This window comes from Ambystoma mexicanum, chromosome 7p (genome assembly GCF_040938575.1).
Source record: "Ambystoma mexicanum isolate Mex_15411 chromosome 7p, UKY_AmexF1_1, whole genome shotgun sequence".
NCBI classification, from domain to species: domain Eukaryota; kingdom Metazoa; phylum Chordata; class Amphibia; order Caudata; family Ambystomatidae; genus Ambystoma; species Ambystoma mexicanum.
In genome coordinates this window covers 605,752,423-605,776,950 of record NC_090939.1, presented here as the reverse complement: position 1 = coordinate 605,776,950, position 24,528 = coordinate 605,752,423, and positions in this window count along the sequence as shown.

Sequence of the window (24,528 nt, the reverse complement as noted above, 5' to 3'; positions counted from 1 at the left end):
ACACCCTGAGGACCAGGATGTCATGATCTCTGCTTCCAAAAGGTCAGGGTTTTCCCAACTCCCTTGGAAGCAGATCCATAACCCAGGTTCCGAGTGCCAACCAGTCCCAATTGGGACCTTTTGGACCCAGTCCTGGCGCCAGTGGCACCAGGCTCATAAATATGCCCAGTCCCAGCGCTGGAGGCGCCGGGCTCATAATGCTTGGGTGGACTTACCTGCAGCAGACCATGCTGCTTACTTGCCTGCCAGTTGAGCCTCTGATCCTCTTCTGTTTGGAACTACTTTTCCTGTTGGGTGGGGCTGGAGCCACTCCCTAGATTCAGAACACTGGAACTCTTCTGGATGGCAGGAACTCTTTTTTTTACCAGGAACTATTTTCTTACTTAGGCGTGGCTGTGGAAGGAGACACCTAAGCACTACAGGAGGCTATTTAAACCACACCCGGTGGATGAATCTTGCTTTGCGTTATTCTGCACCCTCTGCAGCAGAACGCTCATCGTGTCTTCTGCATCCGGTCCTGGGCCTAAGGAAAAAGGCTTACCATCCTGAATCCAGTCTTCAGCAACACCTATAAAGACAAGAAAGAACAGGTTAGCATTCCGGCATCTGAAAGGCAAAGGCTTACCTACTCTTCGTGCGCTCCGGAGGTCTTCACACTGCATTCCGGCATCTGAAAGACAAAAGCTTACCAACTCTTCGCACGATCCGGAGGCCGTCGGCGCTGCATCTCGCATCTGAAAGACAAAACAAGGTGCGTTTAAAGACATTGGGGAACTTTAATACTCACGTGCCATTACTCCTTTCCACATCTAACCCAGTGGGTATCCCGGCACCCTGCAGCCGCTCCGAACTTGTACCTGCAAAATAAAAAGACAGTTAGAGCGCTTTGTGAAGCTGGCAACAAGCGCTTACTTACGTGCTTCCAGGCGCTTCTATTCATCACACGGGCTCCATCTTCAACTCACTTCAGCCCGTCATCCGCCATCGCCGGAACCCTGCAAAACAAGAGACATCATTATTAAAGACTTTAAAGACATTTGAGTTACTCGAAACTTACCGTTCGTGCAGTAAACGACGGACAGAAGTCAAGAGGCCTGCGCTACCTATCCAGTGAAGAAACTGGCTACAGCACCCTGCCCCGAGGCAGATGGAGAGCTCGGCATTCACTTACCTAAGGTGAGAGCGTTAACCTGTGGGGGTCTACACGAGAGGAGAAGAGGAAAGAGATAGGGACACCCCAATAACCCCAGTTCATTAACCCCGTATTTTCTATCTGCAGACATCTTACTCTGCACGTCAGGCATACAGGGCACAGAGGTCCAGCCCAAAGAGCCAATCGGGTGCTGCACATCACCTTTGAAGATACGGTAGTTGCCCAGTCAAGACCGGCGCCTCTGCGAGAATCAGGTGAGCGTTACACAGGACACCCCTGCGACGAAGAGAGCCAAGAAGGCCAATAATACCATCCCCGCACCCTCAACCTCAGCTGCAGTGAGGTAGACCCCACAACAAGCAGAATCCACTGCAAGCAAACCGGACGGCCCACCGGCAAGCACCCCTGTAGGCAGCAGGCCAGCAGCAGCAGCTCCTCCTGTACCAACATTGCCTGCCACAGAAGGCACCGGGTCTGCGGCCAGCAGCAACATGGGTGAAACAGCTGCAATTGCTGCTTGTTCAGACTCTGACATTGAGGAGCACGAAGTCAGAAGCCCCACTGACCTTCTACATTCCCCCTGTTTGTCAAACGCCAGCCCCCATGAGGATCACACACAGGGGCACACAGAGGAAGAGGAGTGGCCTTCTACCCCATGCCCAGTCCTCAGTCCACAGGAGGGGAGCAGCCCCTCCATCACACCACCAGCACTGGGCATGGCCCAGCAGGGGCAGCAGTCCCTCGAGGACATCATAGAACGGCAGCAACAACTGTCCACGATGCTGACTGAGCATGCCGCGGGATGTGTGGGGACTAGGGCAGCCATTGAACAGGCCACGGAGACCCTAAGGGCCGAAGTAGCGCAGAGCATTGCCACCCTGAGGGATGCCATGCAGGACATGTCTAGGGACATCTGTGGTGAACTTGCCCGGTTGCGTCGTGCGCTCACTGAGCTCACCCACACCCTACAGGACGTGCATGCACGGGGGCAGGCAGGGACATCCTCCGCTGCCAGTTCTGCACAGAGCAGCCCCGTCCGACGTTCTGGGCGTAACCTGCGCTCCACAGCCAGGGTTGCCCCGGGGGCCGGGAGAGGGGGCTTGTAACAGCCTGTGGCCACTGTCACAGGCATCTGTTGACACCTACATGGGGTGTGTTGGGGTGTGCAGGGGGAGGTGGGAGGGGGTGTGTTGGGGTGTGCAGGGGGGAAGGTGGGATGGGGTGTGTTGGGGTGTGCAGGGGGGAGGTGGGAGGGGGTGTGTTGGGGTGTGCAGGGGGGAGGTGGGAGGGGGTGTGTTGGGGTGTGCAGGGGGCAGGGGGTGTGTTGGGGTGTGCAGGGGGGAGGTGAGAGGGGGGATTGGTTGTGTCACGACGTTTTATGATTGAAATACACTTTTTGCTTTCCCGAAATGAAATGTGTGGACATTTTCATTGCATATGTGTGCTTTATTGGTGTACAGTCCACAGTGTGCATGTCCCAGAGACACACAGTGCCCCAAGTGCAGTCTCCATGTGATACACACCAGCCGTGTGTGCTAGAAGCAGTGGTCGATGATAGTTTGGCGCATTGCACGCCCCTCCTGTGCATCGCCTCCTCCATGGGGTGCCGCCCCATCTGCACCCTCCTCATCCTCATCGTCAGGTGGTTGCAGTTCTGCGTCAGGGGGCAGGGGCACATTCCGTCTGACGCACATATTGTGTAGCATGACACATGCCATGACGATCTTTGCCACCTTCTCATGGCGGTACAGGAGTGCCCCACCAGACCTGCTGAGGCATCGGAACCGTGCCTTCAATAGGCCGAATGTCTGCTCTATGACCACACGAGTACGTGTATGTGCACGGTTGAAGTCCTCCTCGTGCTGGTTCTGCGGGTTCCGGACTGGAGCCACCTCTTCAGGGGATAGCCTGCATCACCTGTATGTAGGCGAGAATGTATGTGTCAGTCATGTCGTCTGATCAAGAACATGATGTGCCACCATGGCTTGCATCCAACTGTTACTTTGGCTCACTTCTACATGCACTAATTGATTCACGCAATGCAACCAGTATATGCTCCTGGCTCCCATGGCCTGTTTTGCATGCCATCACCCAATGTATGCAGAGGGGTTGAGTGCATTGTGAGTGCCCATCCACTGTGTCCGTTCATGCCGTTTGGTTAGTTGGCCTGGCACATGTCCTGTGATGGAAATGCGCACATCATTGCAACATTGCTGTGGGCCTCATCATGACCCCAGTGAGCAATGCTGATGTAGACAGGGACATTGTGGGGGCCCTGCTGTCTGTGAAATGGTGTGTTGATGTTTCTGTCCGTCATGTGCCTCCTTCGTGGGCAGTTATGGGGGACAGGCCTATCGGTTGATGGTGTTTGGTGACGTGCATGTAGGTGCTTTTCATTGTTAACAATGTGGTCTGATTTGGTAGAATGCACTTGCAGATGGTTGTGTCATGGTTGGTACACAACCTCATTCACATGGTAGGGCTGCATACATTGGCTATTGGCTTTACTGGTGTTGGGTGGAGTATGGGTTGCTTCAGGGTATCCTCTGTCTCTGTTCTCTCTGTTACTCACAGCCAGGTGGAGTATGCATCATTCCCCCCCCTTTCAGCCAGGTGGAGTATGCATCACCCCCCCCCTTCAGCCAGGTGGAGTATGCATCATCCCCCCCCCTTTCAGCCAGGTGGAGTATGCATCATTCCCCCCCCCCTTTCAGCCAGGTGGAGTATGCATCATTCCCCCCCCTTTCAGCCAGATGGAGTATGCATCATTCCCCCCCTTTCAGCCAGGTGGAATATGCATCATTCCCCCCCTTTCAGCCAGGTGGAGTATGCATCATTCCCCCCCCTTTCAGCCAGGTGGAGTATGCATCGGTACGTCATTCACCTGCCCACTTCCATGACATTGGACTCACCGAGTAGCCAGGATCTTGGGCCTGCATGTCGCTCCATGTAGCGTGGTATTGTGGAGTTCCTCAGGACCATAGAATCATGGGTTGATCCGGGGAATCGGGCACAACAATGTGTGATGATCTTGTTGGAGTCACAGACCATTTGCACGTTGATTGAGTGGAACTGTTTCCGGTTGCGGTACGGCACCTCCAAGGCACGTGGAACCACCAATTCCACATAGGTGCAGTCGATGGCACCAATGCAACCGGGTATGCCGGCTAGTGCTTGGAAACCCACTTTGGTGTTTGCAATCTCCTGGGCAGTCCGTGGTAATGAGATGTGGTCGTCTGTGTGCTTGAGGAGGGCATCGAGCACTTGGATGAGTGTTCGTGAGAATAATGGTTGTGAAATGCCATGCAAGTGCCCCACTGTGTGCTGGTAGGTGCCTGTGGCCAGGAAGTGGAGTACAGACACTACCTTCAGTAGGGGTGGGATGGCGGTTGGAGTTTCTATCATGATGACAATGTCGTTGTGTGTCATGTCTACGATGGCGGTGATGGTGTCCCGGTCCAAACGGTACAGGGTGTGGATCTGCTCAGCAGTGAGGTTGAATGGATTGGCTCTGATGCGTGGGATTGGGGGCTGCCTGCGTGGTGGCACTGGCTGTGCTGGGGGGCTTGCTGGGCCTGCCTTGCCCTCCTTCTCCTCATGCGTCTCCTCTGTGCTGTCTGTTGTTGTTGTTGATGTTGTAGCATTGGTATTGCTATCAGGTCCTCCAGCCCCAACATTGCTAGTCATATTGGTATCATTGTGGAGTGTGGCTGGGTGTGGGAAGGGGTGGGGTGTGCTCTTTTTGTGCTTCCTGAGTCTGTATTGCCTTCACCTGTGCTGTTTCTGTGCACCTGTGGCAGCTGCATTCTCTTTACATGGCCCTTTACGGTTGGTTCGCGATGGCGTAATTAGCACCATGGCGGTAAGGTACTTAACGGGCTGGGTGATGGCGTTAGGTGCATGTCCGCTTGGGTCGGCATTCGCGTACCTTTCCGCCATGGCGCTAAGTACGGTGTGGGAGGTCGCGTGCGCGCACCCTTGGTGCAGTTAGCGGCAGCGTTAACTACGATGCCATTAATGGCATCGTAGTTAACGGTCACGGGTCATGATCGGACCTGGCGGAAAACGATGGCGGTAACCACTTACCGCCATCGTTTTTCACTTAGCGCCAGGGTCGTAATGAGGCCCATTAACTTTGAGAGGTGAGAATGTAAATAGTCAGTCATCAGGACACATCTTAATATAATGGATCTCACATAATGGCCAAAAAGTGTGCATCTCGTGTGGATGTTGGAATAGCAGTGTGCTGTGTACTCACTCCTGGTTCCCCAGTGATAGCCCCTGCCTAATTGGTGATGCCTGACAGCCAGGAAATGTTCTTAGCTTCTGCTCATCAAACCCTAATTTTGAACCCTGCAGTAGTCAACTATTCAAGTACACTCATCGTGCTAGACATCTCTGTTGCTTTTAGTAATTTAAGCCATGAGATCCTGCTAAAATGAGTGGCGGAAATCAGATTAAATTTAACAGCTTTGCCTAGATCAGTTCATTTCTCACAAATGGACAGAACCAACGCACACAGCATCCGTCAAGTCATGATGCTGCAACCTAACTTGTGGAATACCCCAAGGATTTAATCTGTCACCTCTCTTTTTCCAAATATACATGACTCCTGTGATATGGGGGTGGGGGTGTACAGGGACCCGTTTCATCCTGGGGTATGCAGCCTTCTAGGGCATATGCCAGAGCCGGTCCTAGCCCAGAGGCGGAGTGAGGGGTTTGGGATGGCCCCAGCCAAATAAGCCCTGATTGTGCCAGACACAAGCCATCTTGGAACCACTTTCTATCACACAATGTGTTGGAGATTGTGGAATAGAGTGCAGGTTAGGTATTGTGTGTGAATGGCAGTCGTACCAAGCCTGAGTGTCACAGATGGCACTCTGTTAAGAGTGGCACAGGACAACCAGGAAGGGTTTGGGTGGTTGTGCCGGAGTAAGATGGACAGATAAGTACACACACAGCTGAAAGTAAAAGAGAACAAAGAGTAGGCAAGTGTAGCAAGGGAATAAGGTATAACAGAATGGATTCCCTCTAGGGGTGTATGCAGATATAGGAAAAGAGTATTCCACGGACCTTAGGAAAAACTCTAGCCTTCTGCACAGTTTGCTATAACAGAGGCCCACGCTGTTTCTCATGGCTTGGAACAACAGCTATGGGTGTCTGTAACGCAGAAACGAGACAAGGGAAGGGGCAGAGGTTGCCTTACGGAAACCAACAGACAAGCTCTGTACAAAGGGGTCTACAAACAGTACAAGAGAAGACACTAACAGACAAATCCAGGAAAAAGGAAATCGATAAGCAAACTAGCAGAAGGAAATGAAGGGAAAGCAGTATAACTGAATAGGACAGGGATCAAGAACAGAGGGTTGAAAACAAGGAAGAAAGCAAGGGAGCAGCAGTCAGGAAACAGGGGGACTGCAATAACTGAAAGTAAATAATGTAGGTAACTGTTATGGATAGCAGAGGACGGTAGGGTACAAGGTTGAGAGCTCAGAGGAGCAGGAAAGCAATGAGCAAGCCCAAAGGAGCAGGGCTGTAAAGAAGGGAGCCCAGAGGGAAAGGGTTTAGGGCAGCGGAGAGAAGAAGGCTGGACGGCAATGAGCCCAGAAGGGCCGGGCACCAAGGAGTGAGCCCAAGTGTGCAGGGCCGCTGACTGTAGAAGGCTGCAGAGGACTGTAGAGGGCTGCTAGGCTGAGAACCCAGCGGACAAAGGCTGTAGGTAGCAAGCAGTGGAGCGTGATCGGCTGCAAGGTAGGAAGCCCCGAGGTCAAGGGCTGTTGGCAGCGGAGAGAAGCAAGCTGCGTGGCAAGGAGCCAGAAGGACCGGGCAGCAAGGAGTTAGCCCAGAGGAGCAGGGCCGCTGACTGTAGAAGGCTGCAAAGGACTGTAGAGGGCTGCTAGGCTGGAAGCTCAGCGGACGAAGGCTGTAGATTGAAGGCAGCGGAGCGTGATCGGCTGCAAGGCTGGAGCCCGGAAGGCCAAAGGCGGAGGCTGGGAAGCAGCAGAGCGTGATCGGCTGCAAGGCAGGAGCCCAGAAGGACAAAGACGGAGGCTGGAAAGCAGCAGGGCGTGATCGGCTGCAAGGCAGGAGCCCAGAAGGGCAAAGGCGGAGGCTGGTAAGCAGCAGAGCGTGATCGGCTGCAAAGCATTGAGCCCGGCGGGGCACTGGATCCAAAGCAGGAGTAAGGAGGAACCGCATACAAAGATCCGTAGCTCGAAGCAAAAAGGTGCTGGAAGGACTCTTAATGCAAGAGACTGAGCCCCTGCAGGCAGCAGCTTTTATACCGCCCAGCACAGAGGCAGGCTAATTGGTCGCACCTGGATCAGCACACCTGCATACAATCTGCCTCCTCCCTCTCTGTTCCTGAGCTGGAGGAAGCAGAGCAGATCCCAAGGGAGAGTGAGAGAGGAAGGAAGGGCAGGAGGAGAGGGAGAATCATTGAGGTACAGAGAGGAGTGAAGCGAAAAGGCTGAGGAAGACCAGAGGAGAAGTAGTTGGTAGAGAGAGAGGGGAAGTGAGGAGAGAAGAATGAGGAAGACAGGAGGGAGAGATAGTTGAGAGGCAGTGATGGAGAAGATAGTGTCATGACTTCAGTCGGGCGGCGTTTCTTTTCTTTATGGAGACGCCATTAACAGTTCCACCACGTCTGACGGCCGTTCTGGGAGCACCGCTCTAGTGTTTTTTCCAAGAGGGCCGCCGGCGTTTACTACTGCCGGCTCAGTGTGGCGTTCCTCGCGTTGCACCTTCACTGTACTCTGCGTCTTGAAGGTAACGCTAGTGTATCCTTCCTCCGTGTGTATTCTCCTGTATTCCTTCCCTTGTTTCCCCGTCTCCCTCTGGTCTCCCGTTGGTTTCCCTTTTGCTGACTCGATCCGTACGTCTTGTACTGGTCTCACGCTCTCTCTCTCCGTTCCCTTGCCCTTCTGACTTTCAGCCTGCCTTTCCTTGGCCTTGCCCTTGCTGCTAAGCACTTACCTCCTGGTCGCTGGTAGTTCCAAACTATCTGGAGTCATTTGTGCGCCCTTCCGGCTTTCTAAGGTGCACATATCACAGCTGGTTCTCTGGCGTCTCCCCAAGTCTACTGGTGAATCTCCGTTTAGCCACCCTTTTGAGCCGCCTTCTGCTGAAAGATCATTCTACCGGACTTCGCATTTCCACTCACTCCTTCATCAGAACAACTCCTGCAGGGTTTTTTCTGCCCCTTCGGGCTTTTTCCCTGCTCAGAGGCCGGCTCCCAGGAGTCCCCGCTGTTCGTGTTCTCTAGTTACCCGACAGTGTGGCATCCCAGGGAGCTCGCCCCTACTTACGTCAAAAGAAAGAAGCAAGGAAGACTGACAAGACTCAGACCCGAAGACGTCCTGGAAAGAGGCCGGAGCTACAAGAGAGGTTCACAGACGATTCAGGTGAGGAGGAAGGAGGGGAACGTTCAGTCATTCCTGACAGAGTGCAACGCCCAACTACCTCCATGGCTTCTCTCGAACAGTACCAAGAATTGGTGGCAGCCATTCAGGGGCTTACCGTAGAAGTGCATTCACTCCGGTCCGAAAATCAGTCTCTGCGACAACAGGTAGCAGCTCGTGAGGACGCCCGTGGAGATCTACCACCCCTTCCTTTACCTTGCGGGAAATTCAACGGAGATCCTAAGACTTTAAAGGTATTCTTGGATGCCTGCCAGTTATATTTCACCTTCCGCCCTCGTACTTATGAGACCACCAGGGCTAAGGTGGGTTTCCTAGTGTCTAACTTAACGGGAAGTGCCTTGGCATGGGCTTCACCGTTGGTATTACAGGCTGATCCAGCTATTGCTCATTATGATCAGTTTGTGCAACTCTTTAAGTCGCGCTTTGACCGACCCGAGGTACAGTATGCCTCCTATGAAGCAATCATCGATATCAGACAGGGTACGCACGACGTACAGTCTTATGTTACCTCCTTTATGCAGCTTGCCGCCGATGCCGGATGGCCTGAGACTGCTCAACAGACTTTGTTTCGTCGCGGCTTGCAAGAAGATATAAAGGATGAATTGGCACGTATTGCACGACCTCAGACGTTTCAGGAACTAGTGTCCCTTGCTCTTCAGATCGAGTATAGGTTGAGAGAAAGAAGACAAGAAAGGAGACGTCCACGACCTTCTCCCTCAACCTTCTCCCCAAATCCTTCCCGGGAACATTCAACCTCATCCGCTGGGGAAGAACCGATGCAAATAGGCACCACCCGAGGACCTTTAACAGCCGAAGAGAAGAAAAGAAGAAGAGAGCTAGGTCTCTGCATGTATTGCGGTTCTAGCAAACATCTGCTCCGTAATTGCCCTGAGGTTCCTCCACGCCGCCAGGGAAACGATTCACCCCGAACCTAAACAGGGATAGGTTTGGGGGTGTTGGGATGAATCCCTGTACCAACACTTTGACTTCTCTTCCCCGTGAAGATAATCGTCTGATGGTATTTCAGGTTAAACTGTCCCGAGATTCTTCTACCTTCTGGGAGGCTTTAGCCATGCTGGACTGTGGGGCAGCAGGGAATTTCATCGATGTATCCTGGGCTCAGGAGAATGATGTGCCCATTGTCTCAAAGAATCTACCCATTCCGGTGGAAGGGGTGGATGGCCAGCCTCTGTCCTCAGGACCTGTTACTCAAGACACTCTGCCACTTCGGGTCGAATTGTTCCAACATCGGGAGGAAATGGCATTCGATCTCATTAAAGCAGCGCATTTCCTGGTTATCCTGGGGATCTCGTGGCTGCGTAAACATAACCCAAAGATCGATTGGTCAAACAATACTATTCAGTTTCAGTCGCAACTTTGTCTTAATGAATGTCTAAACTATAAATACTCTCTAGACTCCATGCATACGTGTGATTCCATGCTGGCGGCTTCACTCCATCAAGTACCGGAACATTATCAGGAGTATGCAGAGGTCTTCATGGACAAGCAACCCCACTCCCTTCCTCCTCACAGAAGAGAAGACTGCACCATTGAGATCCTACCAGATGCGTCCGTTCCCTTTGGAAGGATGTTTCCCTTGTCCTTACCCGAGCGGAAAGCTCTTAAGGAATACCTAGACTGTAATCTACAGAACGGGCTCATCCAGGAGTCCAGCTCACCCGCTGGAGCATCACTATTCTTCATCCCGAAGAAGGGGTCTTCGGAACTCCGTCCATGTATCGACTACCGGGGCCTAAATCGCCTTACCATAAAAGACGGTTACCCTATGCAGCTCATCAAAGAGATAATAGAAGCTGTCCAAGGCGCGTCTGTCTTCACAAAATTGGATCTTAGGGGTGCGTACCACCTGCTCCGTATAAGACAGGGTGATGAATGGAAGTCAGCATTTAGGACTCCACTAGGGCATTTCGAATATCGGGTTATGCCTTTCGGTCTGGTAAACGCCCCTGCTATATTCCAGCGCTTTATGGATAAATTGTTTGCCGACCTCCTATTCTCTTCAGTGGTGGTATACTTGGATGACATCCTCATTTACTCTTCCTCTCTTCCTGAACATAGAAGACTGGTCCGACAAGTGCTGGAACGTCTACGGGAAAACAAACTACTGGTAAAACCTGAGAAGTGTGTCTTTGAGGCCTGTTCGGTGTCTTATTTGGGTTTTATCCTCTCCCATGAGGGTATTCGTATGGATCCCTGCAAGATACAAGCAATCACCCATTGGTCTACTCCAAGAAACGTTAAGGAAGTACAGCGTTTTCTCGGTCTGGCCAATTTTTATCGCCAATTTATTTCAGGTTTCTCCAATAGGGTTCTTCCTATCACATCACTCTTGAAGAAGGGTGTTCTCTTCACTTGGACACAGGAAGCAGATTCTGCTTTTCAAGCTTTAAAGGAGGTATTTACCTCGGCTCCCATATTGGTACAACCGGATCAACTTTTCCCCTTCATTGTGGAAACGGATGCCTCAGGTGGAGCCATAGGAGCTGCTCTCTTGCAAAAGGGGAAGGACGGACTCGAACATCCGGTGGCTTATTATTCAAAGACTCTGACACCCAGTGAAAGGAATTACTCTGTCATCGAAAGGGAGTTTCTAGCCATCAAACACGCCTTTGAAGAATGGCGTCATCTTCTTCAAGGAGCCATGCATAAGTTTACAGTCTGTACCGACCACAGTAACCTTCGTATACTTCAGCAGATGGAATGTCGCAATGCTAGACATGCCCGTTGGGCATACTTTTTCTCTCAGTTTGACTTTGTGATTACCTATCTGCCAGGCAATCTGAATATTTTAGCTGATGCTCTGTCACGCAATCATGGTTTGGACTATGAGGCGAGTTCTAGCCACGAATTATTGTTAGCTGGCAAAGAGATCCGGACTGTGGCAAATACTTTTTTACGCGAAGTCCAGTGTGAACAATACAGTGTACCGATGAAGACGGAAGTAGCCTCTAAATTGGAAGAAAGAAAGGGGATTCTTTTCAAAGGTCAAGCCTTGTATCTGTGCAACAAAAGACACCAAAGACTGGCCCTTTCATGGTGTCATGATTCACCCATGGCCGGTCATAAGGGCATTCGTGCCACCAAGGATCTGGTGTCCAGACTGTTTTGGTGGCCAGGCTGGAACCTAGATGTACAATCTTATGTATCTACCTGTGCTATATGTGCGACCAGTAAGTATCTTGCATCCAAACCCTTAGGTCTTCTGCAACAGGAACCTGCTCCCAAATAACCATGGACCCACGTTTCTACAGACTTTATTGTGGACCTACCTAATTCTGAAGGGAACACCGTAATCATGGTGACTGTGGATTCTCTAAGCAAACTGGTTCACTTCACTCCCTTGAAAGGATTACCTACAGCCCCTGAAACAGCCAAAACCTTTCTGAAAGAGATAGTGCGACTTCATGGTCTCCCAGAGACCGTGGTGTCAGATCGGGGTCCTCAATTCACTTCCCAATTTTGGGGTACCCTCTGCAAACAAATAGGGATTCAACGAGCCCTTTCATCTGGGTTCCATCCACAGAGTAACGGACAAACGGAAAGGCTCAATCATACGCTTGAGCAATATCTCTGATGTTTTTGTAGCAGAAAGCAAGATGACTGGAATGTCTTTCTCCCTATGGCTGAGTTTACTTATAACAATACCAAACATTCAGCCATCAATATGTCTCCTTTTTTTTGCACCTTTGGTTATCATCCAAAACATCTGCCATTAGCTGAGATCCAACCCTCAAAATTTCCCGCTCTTGACCACCTCCTGACGGAACTCAATGACACTCATGCACTAGCCAGTAAAACCTTGGCCGCTAGCCGTCATGATTATAAGGTAAGGGCTGACAAGAAGAGGAAGGCTGCACCTTCTTGGTCGGAAGGGGATAAGGTTTGGTTAGCCACTAAATTTCTACCTCGCTGGACACACATAGGGAAATTCGCACCAAGATATATCGGACCTTTTCAGATCATAAAGAAGGTAAACCCTGTTGCTTTTCGCCTTCAGCTACCTCCCTCCCTTAAACAGGTGCATCCCGTGTTCCATGCCTCCCTATTGAAGCCCTACCTTCTGGATCCATATAAGAGAAGATCCAAGAGACGACCCCATGATGTGCCGTCTGTACCAGCTGAATATGAGGTGTCACATCTGGTAGATTCCCGCTACCATCACGGTATTCTACAATATTTGGTTCACTGGAAAGGTTATCCCATCGAAGAACGGACATGGGAGCCTGTGAGGCACATTCACGCTCCTCGACTCATTAGAAAGTTTCACAGATTATATCCAGGCAAGCCCGGGGGCCCCCCGTGTAGAAGAGGGCATACTGTCATGACTTCAGTCGGGCGGCGTTTCTTTTCTTTATGGAGACGCCATTAACAGTTCCACCACGTCTGACGGCCGTTCTGGGAGCACCGCTCTAGTGTTTTTTCCAAGATGGCCGCCGGCGTTTACTACTGCCGGCTCAGTGTGGCGTTCCTCGCGTTGCACCTTCACTGTACTCTGCGTCTTGAAGGTAACGCTAGTGTATCCTTCCTCCGTGTGTATTCTCCTGTATTCCTTCCCTTGTTTCCCCGTCTCCCTCTGGTCTCCCGTTGGTTTCCCTTTTGCTGACTCGATCCGTACGTCTTGTACTGGTCTCACGCTCTCTCTCTCTGTTCCCTTGCCCTTCTGACTTTCAGCCTGCCTTTCCTTGCCCTTGCCCTTGCTGCTAAGCACTTACCGCCTGGTCGCTGGTAGTTCCAAACTATCTGGAGTCATTTGTGCGCCCTTCCGGCTTCCTAAGGTGCACATATCACAGCTGGTTCTCTGGCGTCTCCCCAAGTCTACTGGTGAATCTCCGTTTAGCCACCCTTTTGAGCCGCCTTCTGCTGAAAGATCATTCTACCGGACTTCGCATTTCCACTCACTCCTTCATCAGAACAACTCCTGCAGGGTTTTTTCTGCCCCTTCGGGCTTTTTCCCTGCTCAGAGGCCGGCTCCCAGGAGTCCCCGCTGTTCGTGTTCTCTAGTTACCCGACAGTGTGGCATCCCAGGGAGCTCGCCCCTACTTACGTCAAAAGAAAGAAGCAAGGAAGACTGACAAGACTCAGACCCGAAGACGTCCTGGAAAGAGGCCGGAGCTACAAGAGAGGTTCACAGACGATTCAGGTGAGGAGGAAGGAGGGGAACGTTCAGTCATTCCTGACAGATAGAGGAGAGAAGAGGAGGTAGAAGAGAGCGAGTAGGGGAGAGAAAGGAAGGAGCCGGTGGGAGTTGTTAGTGAGGAAGAGTAAGAGGGAGAGCGCAAGAGAGTGTGAGAAGCGGGAGAGAAAATGTAAACCTTGTTTATCAGCATATGGGGGTAATAGCTTGCCACTAAGAATTCCCGGAGGGAGTGAGGCAGAGAAGGCTGCAGTCGTTAGGCCCTCACCTATAGAACATTTTAGCAATAGATATTAGGGGTTACCTGTCTCTAGTCCTGTTGTCCAGCCCTCAGGGGACTAGGTGGTTAGGGCTAGGCTGGAGGGAACGCATGGGAGATTGAGTTTAGGCCAGGAAATACCCTTAGTTTGGCGCTCATGCAATCCAGTAATGATCAATATCTTAAAACTTCAAATAAAACCCTTGAAAAGATCTAAGAGAATTGTGGAGTTCTTGAGGCCATCTGTGACACCTGTCCCCTGAAACTTATCAATACATTTGGCCTCATCACGAGTTGGGTGGTATCCTAGTGGTATTACCGCTGGGATATCGCTGGGGCTATTACAGTTACCGCCAACCCCCCCCGGCGCTGTTAGCGCCGGATCACAGGTTTGGCGGAATGGTAATTCCCCATTGGGTGCATTCGGGAATTCCCCTTTCTCAAATGGGCCCAATGGGGAATTTTCGGCACTACTAACCTCAGCGGTATCACCGCATGGTAATAGCGCCGAAAATCAATCAGCAAATTTGCAGCAGATTTACTCCCAGCTACAAGCTGAGGGTAAATCCTGCCAACCATGTGATTTGGCTGACCCTTAAATGCTGCGGTAATAGCGTTACCGCCACATTTAAGGGCTACTGCCAAACTCACGATGAGGGAGATTGTGTGTCACCTGCTTCAACAATGCACATGACATCCAAATTGACTACAAGTTCACAAACAATTCTACAACAAATGCACCAGATCTTAGAACATGCATCACACACAATGGTCTTCATTGCAGGTTCGGTGGTTTGGGTAAAAAGTAGTGGCAATTCTGTTACTGCCACTTTTATAGTGGTAATGGATTTACTGCTGTTTTTACCACACAGCCAAACTGCACGTTTTAACTTGAATGGGAGGATGTTCCTCCATCATCATGCTGGAGACAAATCTACCACTTTAAGGCCAAATAATGTCAGAATTACTGCTTGCAGTAATTCCACCAAAGTCCCCAATTGAGTCCCTTCCACCACTTGTATCCCCATAGTAAACCCACGGGACAAAGTTGTGGTAATGTTAAATGGGTTTGCCAGTAATTCGGATGATTTATTGTTTAATTACCACCAAACTTGTAATGAGGCCCAAGATGACAACAGGTAGACTGACACTTAACCCAACCAAAACCGGGCTTAAAATTTGTGGCACCAAACTTAATATCTGTCCCCTGACCTGAACAAATGAGAACTTGCCGCCTTCTTGTGACAATGGTCAAAATCCTCAGATTATTGATGGACAGCGACCTTACTCTTAAACCACAGTTTAAAGCCATTGTAGGGAGCTACATCGTATTAGTCTGAACTATCTGGTGCATCATGCCATACCTGAGCCATGAAAACACAGAACCAAGGCAGTGATGGAACTAGTACCCTCAAGAATAGACCATAAACCACGCCAACAACCTCTACCTAGGACTCCAGGATTACCTTCTTAACAGGTTATAAAGAGTCCAAAAAACAGCAGCTAGACTTCTTCTAAGATTTTAAATGATCAGCTTTCCAAACACTCCTTAGGGCCCACTCAAACAGAAGAGTCAATTTAAAACCACATGCATAAACCACCATGCCTTCCATGGTAGTATCCTGGAGCCCATCACAAGGACATTTGCCCACTACAAACCATCGAGAACGCTTTGATCCATTAATGTTACCTTAGTAATGGTGCCAAGCTTCATCTGAAAACACCATAAAGGATTGTCCTTTTCCTAACCCCAACTAAACTCTGGCATTTGATATTCACACATCTGCGCACACAGAAAAAACACCTGCCCTTCAGAATATCTCTGAAAACCTGGCTATTCAGCTGATACCAGCACAAGACCTTTGCAAAATCTCACACCTACAGACGCCCGCCCACAATTTGGTAACATCAACCAGACAGCCCCAGCTCTGTCTATCTGTACGAACATGCCATGGACCTCCGCAGAACATGTCAGATAAGGATTATGTGAGATCGGACTCATTCCAGTCAGTCTACCTTTGATCTGCAAATTAAATCAGAACAGCAAAAACACTCAAATATTCCAACAAGACTGGGCCAATAATCTTGAAAAGAAAGGTTCCTTCTTCTTCCATTAACCAACTGACATCTTCATCTGTCTCCACCTTACACTACTCGCACAAACAAGCTTTGCACATGGAACCAAGCTGTCTATAAACACACTGCACCAAAGGAGAAGCACAGGTGCTCACTTCTCTAGTCCTATCATCCTGCCCCCACACACAGACACACATACAGCACTTACTCCAGCTGACTCATCTTGGGCTCTGTCTTCTGGATGAAACACAAACCCATTGTCCTCAGCCACAACCTATTTAAATTCACACCAAACTCAGGGTTTGGGTACTTTAGCCCTGCAAGAATCAACACCACAGGATTCACAGTTGCCTCTTCCCCACTAGCAACCCTGACTTTTGCACAGCAAGGTTTCTGTTTAGGTAGACCATTTGATGAGGCGTCCAGGAGCCTCAGGTAGAAAAGGAAACCTCTTTATTCTCTTAGTTGCTGGTAACTGATAGGTCAAGCCCCAGCAGTAGCATAAGTTACAAGGTAGGAAGGGAACATCCACCAGGAGCACTTTCTCACTCAGCCAGCCTCTTTCCACCTGTCACACCTAGAACACTCAGCAGATCAGCACCCATGTTGAGAGGCGGATTGTGAAGGCATCATGAAGCAAGACACAGAAAACAGATGTACTTTTCTAAATAAAAAGACTTTATTGGTTTTTGTCCGGATGGATTAATGCTTAACTTGCCCTAAGCTAAGGTGGGATCTCTCTACCTATAAAAACTAAGGCCAGTCTGTGTCATTAAGTTCAACCTAAAAATATGTCTGTTTCCAAAACTTATACTTGCTCTCAAAACTAAAGCTATACACCGTGTAGGTATGTTCGCACCTAAAGAAACAGCGTTGAAAGTAAGATTCTGCGATTCTTCCAGCTTTGTCTTGTTATCATCTGCACCTTCCCCAAGTTCAACACAATACCAAAATGTCTCAGGGGTTCCCTTCCCCAAGTTCAACACAGTTGCAAAATGTCTCAGGTGTTCCCTCCCCCCAGTGCAACTCAGTTCACACAATCTTGGGGTTCCATTCCCCAAACAGGCAGCTTCTGCAACAGAACTGCTGCGAGTCTCTTGAATGGTAGGAATGCGGTCAGTTTAACTTTGTAATCCTTTAGGCTCTTAAATAGCTCAAAAAAATGCTTTCCTTCACTTCAACAATTTCCATGCAGCATAGCCTTTGTATTGTGGCTTTACTTGGTTCTTTCTCCAGTAGGGCTACTTGGTCTAGGCTCAGTTGTCGAACCACACGGTCCACCCATTATAGGTCACACACCTGATAAGTCCTGGCACTGTGATGCTCTTGGTTTTACTTGACCAACACAGGTTTTTTCCCCTGGACCTTTGTCAGTGATTCAATTTGTTCATCAAATGTTTTTGGCCAGGGAATACCCTTATTTTCTGACAGGTTTTCACTGCATTCACAAGTGGACATCATTCGCTTTTCATTTGTACAGTATTTTCATCTGATTTCCTTATCTTTTTTTTTTATCTTACAATTCGCTATTCAATAAATCTTGGTACATGTCAACAGGTATTTTGCAGTTTGTTTGGTATTCAATAACTCTTGTGGCTTTTCAAAAAAGTACTTTGTAGTTTGTTTGTTGTTCAATATACTTGCCTTAGAGTTCCAAACCCCCTCCTAGAGGAGTTTTAACTGAATCACTACTTGCAAACGTCCAATTCCCACCCCTGGAGCGCCCTGATATGAGTGTTCCCTCTCTCACAATCACTGGTACTCAGCTGCTCCTCCGGGTATCTCTGCAGTCTTCTCCAACTTCCATTTTCCTCCCGGGTAAGCGTTGGGATCTCTAGCAAGCAGAGTTCACTAACGGGCAACCTTGTTGCAGCGGCCCGCAGTATTTGGGAGTGTTCTGTGTTCCCCAGCTCCAGCTGGGAACACGCGGTTCAAATAATTGCTCTGGCCCTTTAACGGCCTGCTCAAGTCGCGGCGCCTCTCCGCTAGTCTGCTCCTTGCCTTGCAGCTGCCTCCTTCTCACCTGGCAGGTTCCCCCTGCTATTCACTCGGTCTACCATGTTATGCTCCTGTGACCTTACAATTGGTCGATGGTGCAAGTCCTTTGCCTGACCACAATTATAGTAATTAACGGGACATGCCTGGCCTTCCATAGTCCTCTTCCTCGTCTCAGTACCATAGTGGTGAAAATTGACTAGAAGTGTGCATTACTATTAGTTGCCTCTTCCTTGTCCCAGTTGCCAAGGTGTGAATGTGAGTCAGTGGGTGTGTAGTGAAGAGAAAATGATTTACAATACCCTATGAAGGTCGGCGGAGGGGGAGGGGAGGCCTCATTCTCATCAGAGAAAGGGGGATGCCATGTCTTACATGCAGGCATCCTCTCCCCATTCCCCAAGGTCCCTCCACCCAGGATCCAAGAGCAATGGCCTTTCCCTGGCCACCTGAGAGGAGGTAGATGGGAGGATGCCCTCAGTTTCCTCACAAGATGAACACATAATCTATAGGTAGTGCCCATCACCCGGCCCAATATTGCACGGGCATGAAGCGTTACTCAATAAAATAACCATACTGCCCATATCCCAGGCAGGTACAGCGGGAGATGGAAACCATTTAAGCTGAAGAAGACACAAGTAAAACCAATCTAACTTTGCAACATTACACGTGCATGCGTTAAACACAAAGCGAATAAGAGCTCGCTAAGAAGAATCTGCATACTAGGTCAAATATGCCTTTATACATGAAGAATATTAACATTGCATCCATAAAGACATGAAGAATACTAACATAAGCAATGTATAACCTGAATGCAACATGAACGACACGTGAATGTAGCTCACTAACATAGAAACGTAATAGTAATGGGCAGCCCTTTTTTCCAAAATGGAAGCCACAGCACACTTTCTAGTTAATAAAAGGCTCAAGACTTCACGAGAATTTAAGATACTTAAATCACAGAAATACAGATCTGTGCAAAGCTCAGACGGTAGCTAGCAACCAAAACCAAGGTTACTGAGAAATTAGGGAGGGTCGGAACACTGCAGAAAAGGCACAAGATAACAGTTCCCAGGACAAAAGAATACTCCCTAAAATATTGAAGAGCACAACCAACCTTTGTGAGCGAATCATATCCCAAAGAAGACCCCATAATGAATAACTCAAGAGTGTCCCCAGTGCTAAAAGGAATCATAACACTCACACTAATATTAGCTCAAATCTGAATAATTGCAGGGTGAAATAACTCCAAACGCAGTCTCTTCACACGTGACCCATAATTGAAGACCACTGTCTATTCATTAGCAATGAACATAGATATGACACCTGCCTCACTCCTCAGTCCTATTCCCAGACACAAGGCTCTGCACAAGGACAATTACAAAGATATTACTCTGACTCATGGCCTAGGAATATAGGATGGTATCTTCTTTAATTGAAAGGAAAGCAGTCCATGGATCTCTCTCCCCTACTCCTGTCTTGGTCTTGACGACCTGCCAGTGGCCCAAGGTTGGTCAATATGGAGCCAACTAATCAAACCCCCCAATTATTGGCCACCCAGTATGTATTAGGCCAGCCAATAGACTATTGTAAAGATGATGGGCCTCATTACGAGTCCGGTGGTAGCCGTGCTGGAAAAACCGGCAGGCTGTCAGCGGAACCGAAATACCATTCCGCCTCCGTGATTGCCGGAATCACCGGGGCATTTCGACCCCGGTGACCCGGTGATTCCGGAGGCGGAATTCCATAAATCCCCATTCCCATGGAGTCTGATAGGACTCCATGGGGATAGGGACAATGGAAACACTGGCTCTGGCTATGACAGAGCCAGTGTTTCCATTTCCAAAATGCAGGCGGGTGGTGTTACTCCCGCCAGGTCAGACCTGGCGGGAGTGACACCTCCCGCCTGCAGAACTCGGAATCAGCCAGTCCGGAAACAACAGTGGCGGTGGATTTACCGCCACCGTTGTTTCCAGACCAGCTGACTCATAATGATGCCCTATGTCTTTTTACTGTTATCAATTTAGAGGTGGACTCATGTGGAGCCATCAGATTGTTGTTACCTAATCAGAAGTTTAACCCTTATAGAATGTATATGTAGTCAATCTCCTTAACCAATACCCTCACACCGTAGGTTTTGGTATTGTGTGATGCTAATTATGATGAAAGATTGACTTAAAAGCTGTTGTTTTCGATAAGCATGTTGAGCGCTTCGGACTTGTATGCTTGTATGCTGTGCCTGCTTTATTTGGATGTTAATAAAGCTGGGCTTTACCTTGCACTTTGTCTATTTCCGTTATTGTGTTTGGCATGATCTAACACCAGAACCTTTGTGTAATTTTGGGGACTTCCCAGGCCGTCTTTACACCCACACAGCATTCTATAATCAGAACGCTCATTAAATCATTAATGCAGGAATATAAAACAGAGTAGGTAAAAAGCACATCACAACAGATGCCTAAGTGCACTATACAAGACCACTTTAAAATAACATTACATTACTCAGCCTGTGAACCCATAACCTAGCAAAAGTAGCTTAAAAAATGTAATATTAAAACATTTATATTAAGGTAGTATCAGTTTTGGTCAGGACTTTAAATGAACCACTACTATGTTGATATGAAAGTAGACACTGAATCTCAAAACTGCTTCAGTGAGTGATTTTGTCAAACAAATCATTTAAGTGGAGGTAGTAGAAACTGTAATGAAGTCTGAACTTCACTAAATAACAAGTGGAGATGGAATAGGCCATTGATGAATCGGATGGGCAAAGTAAGTGTGCTCTGAAGGGAGGTTGAGCCATGTCACACGTGACCTAAACAGATTTTGGTTCAAACAAGACATTTTGATTAATGTACTTTCTCAAGGTACGGGTTGGAACAAATGTCCATTGGAAGTTGGGGATTCTTTCAGTGTCCACCAACTACAGTGGCATACGAACCAAATCATAAAGTTCAATCTAATCTTATAGGCCCTAGCCCCTTCAGGGATTTGCTAATCTACAACATAGTGTCCAAAGGATGTGACCAACAGAAAGTTACAAACCTATACTTAATATGTCATTGGCTGGCTGTATAATGCCTAAGCTAAAACACAAATGTTCCAAGTATTTTGTGAAGAATCCTATGGATGGCTCACTAAACCCCTGCCTAAAGTCTCCTCCCAGGTGGCCTGGGAAAAGCAAACACTTCCAGTATACCACCCTGGGGGTGGCATACTGCGTGAGGATCACCTGAAAGGAGACAAGGCCGTAGGGTGGTGAGGAGATCCCATGATATGAGACACAGTATTTGTCTTTTGAAAAGAAAGAACCTTTCTGGCTTTCCAAAACAGAAATGGCATACTGTCATTATAATGTCCCTGGCCCACATATAAGATCTGTGACTGGGTACATGTACTGTAAAATCTGAGCAAGCCTTTCCGACTAAAAGACCCTTTAAGGTGCAGAAGCTGCACTGCAGAAGACATGCAGAATGGCTGTCTTTCCCCATGTGAGCCTGATTGCCGTGGTTGCTGTACAGGAAACGTGTCGGAGACTGTGGCGAGGAGCTGTGGGCGCGTCACAGGTCTCACAAGCGAGAGGGGCTCCTTAATCGAGTGGCCGGATGGGAGATGCCTTCAGAGAGGAGGGGTATGGGTACCAAGTGAGCCAGAAGCAGTAGAAGTTGTGCAACACATGGAAAGAGGATCACAGAAACTAGTGAGTCAAACCTCGCGTTCTGAATCCTTGCACGAGCACTGCTGGCAACAGTATCCAGCTTAAATGTTAACTGGACTAGAAGCAGAAGTTAGTGGAAGTTGTTTTCTGAAGTTTCTAACAAGGGAACAATGGAAAGTAGCACTTGTGTGTGATCAGAAGTATTTATTTTACGCGCATAGAAGCAAGCACTGCTGAAGGCCATTGTTAAACCCTTAAACTATGAAGAAGTGGTGGCATGTCTTTCATTAAACAGAACCTTGTAAAACTTGAAAAGGGGTCGCGTGTGCCTAATTTTGTTTTTCAAGTGAAGAGTGAACTTTACTTCTTTATTCTTGCGAACAGCCATTGTTCCTAAAAGAAGTTAAGTGTTTAAACATTATCAATACAGATGTAGAGAGCGCAAGCATTGCCCAAGCTAAGAGTATTCCCTTATTGGGATTGAAAATAGCTTTTCTCAAGACAGAAAATGATCTAATAATTAATGTGAGCCCAATAATAGTTCAACCTTGAATAAGGTATGAGTGTGCAAGCATTACCTGAAGCCAAGAGAGAGGCACCAAGGCTTCTGGGTAATGAATTGGCTAACAGTTGGCAAATAGGTGAAGGCCAAGTTGATGAAGGAAAACCTTGTTGCTTATAAATATTATTGGAAGTTGATACAACCTATATTGCCAGAGACTGTTGGAGAAGGAAAGAAGTGGGTATAAACCGCAATCTTGGGTGGTTGTTGTGGCGGCAGGCAGACAAGAGAGGCAAAGACCCTGCCCCTCTTGAAGAGAGCTATTCAGAAGAAGAGTGCCTTGCCTGTTTGAAGGTGTTGCAGTGCCTTAAAGTGAATCTTGTCAAACATGTCTTGAAACACAAAGTACTGAAGCTGGGGCAGTATATCTGGTTGTCAGTAGATGCAAGACTTCAGTAGTCCAAATGAAGTGCAATGCTACGAGGCAAAGGAGAATGTCCTCATGGTAACCTCTCGTAGAAGTGCAGTTCTTGAAGTAGAATCAGCAGCACTGTGAAGTCATCATGACAAATATACGTATTGCAAATCCTAATCTGAATAGAAGAAGAATTACTGTTAACCAAGACTTGGGTTTCACTAACATTCTAGAAGTTATAATTCTTTTGGAACTGTGTCAAGTCTTCTTGGGTAACTGAATGTGGTGAAAGAGCGTTGGGATTGGGAATAACAGTGATGCTATTCTGAGGAAGTGGAATGAATTTCACCAAGAAGAATAACGTTTGTTGTTGTTGGAACTATGGTTAACACATCTTTACCTTAACATTGAGACTTCGAGAACTATGTGCCACCTATGTGGATTTCCACCTATGTGGATTTCCTTATTTTCTTTTGATGAACATTATAGCTGAATACACCTTGAATCCTGGGGAGGGAGTTCACTCAGGTTGCTAAAAGGTTATCAAGCAATTGTGAATATCATTGTTGATGTTAATTGAATTGCCATATATTGTCTTTTGTATTTGATGTTTAGTGTGAGGGTCAGACATCCTGTGTTAATGTTTCCCTTTCGTTTTGTTAGCAGGGAAATCCTCATCAAAGTAGTGATAGTGAGGCATTATGATATAGGGCCTCATTACAACTCACCCGGTATGGAAACAACGGTGGCGGTAAATCTGCTGCCACCGTTATTTCCATACTGGGTGATCACGACTCCTGCAGGCAGAGGCATCAATCCCGCCAGGTCTGACCTGGTGGGTTTAACACCGCCCGCCTGCAGGCGGACGAGGAAACACCGGCACCGTCACGAGATGGTGCTGGTGTTTCCATGATCCCCATTCCCATTGAGTCCTATAGGATTTACACCATTCCGCCTCCGGAATTCCCGGGTCACAGGGGTTGTAATGCCCCGGTAATTCTGGGAATCATGGAGGCGGAATGTTAATGTGAGTCTGGCGGTAACCAGGCAGTTTTACCACCTCAGTTACCACTTCGATTACCGTCGGACTCGTAATGAGGCCCATAATGTTTACCTTAAAATAATTGTATGTTTTGAACAATCATCAAACAGTTGTCTGCCTCGGATTTCTGACCCCTCTCAATTTCCACATCAAAATCGTATTTTTCATAGTTAATTTCTAGTCTCAAACAGAAAAGAAAGAACTTTCTCCTGGGAAGCCTCGTTCACGATTTGCACTCACAGTCTCAACCCTGCTTGGTCTTCCTACATTCTCTTTGATGCTTCAGACCCCTTCCAGGTCCCTTGCTTCTCAGCCTTCTTGTCTGGCTCCGGTTCTGTCTTCTTCTCTTCCCTCCTGAATTCTTTGCATAGGATGTATCTCCAACCTCTGGTATTCAACCCGACTGGTCTCTTCCACACCATTGCAATCAATATAGGCCCTTCTACCTCACAGGCCTCAGGATGCACATTTGCAGGTTGTTCCACAAACTTCTTAATTCATTTAGTTACATCTCACCAGCAATTTTATTATCAGCTTTCATGTGAACACGTGCCACCATACCCTGAATGATCAGCATTTGCTTGGGCAGGTCTCAGCATCACCTGACATATCAGCCTTTACTTGGGACATGTCTCACTCCAACCTGGTGTGTCAGGTTAAGATTTGGTAGATCTCATCCTAGACCTATGGCAGGCTTTAACCACTTAAATCAGAGTCCAGATAGCAGTTCTGCTAACCAGGTCACTACATCGTACTATGTGGCATTCTCTGTGCTTCAGAAGGAAGAGATGAAGAACATGGCCTTTTGTTTCTGCTCTACTCTGGACTCAACTCTGGCTTCAACTCTTGCATTTA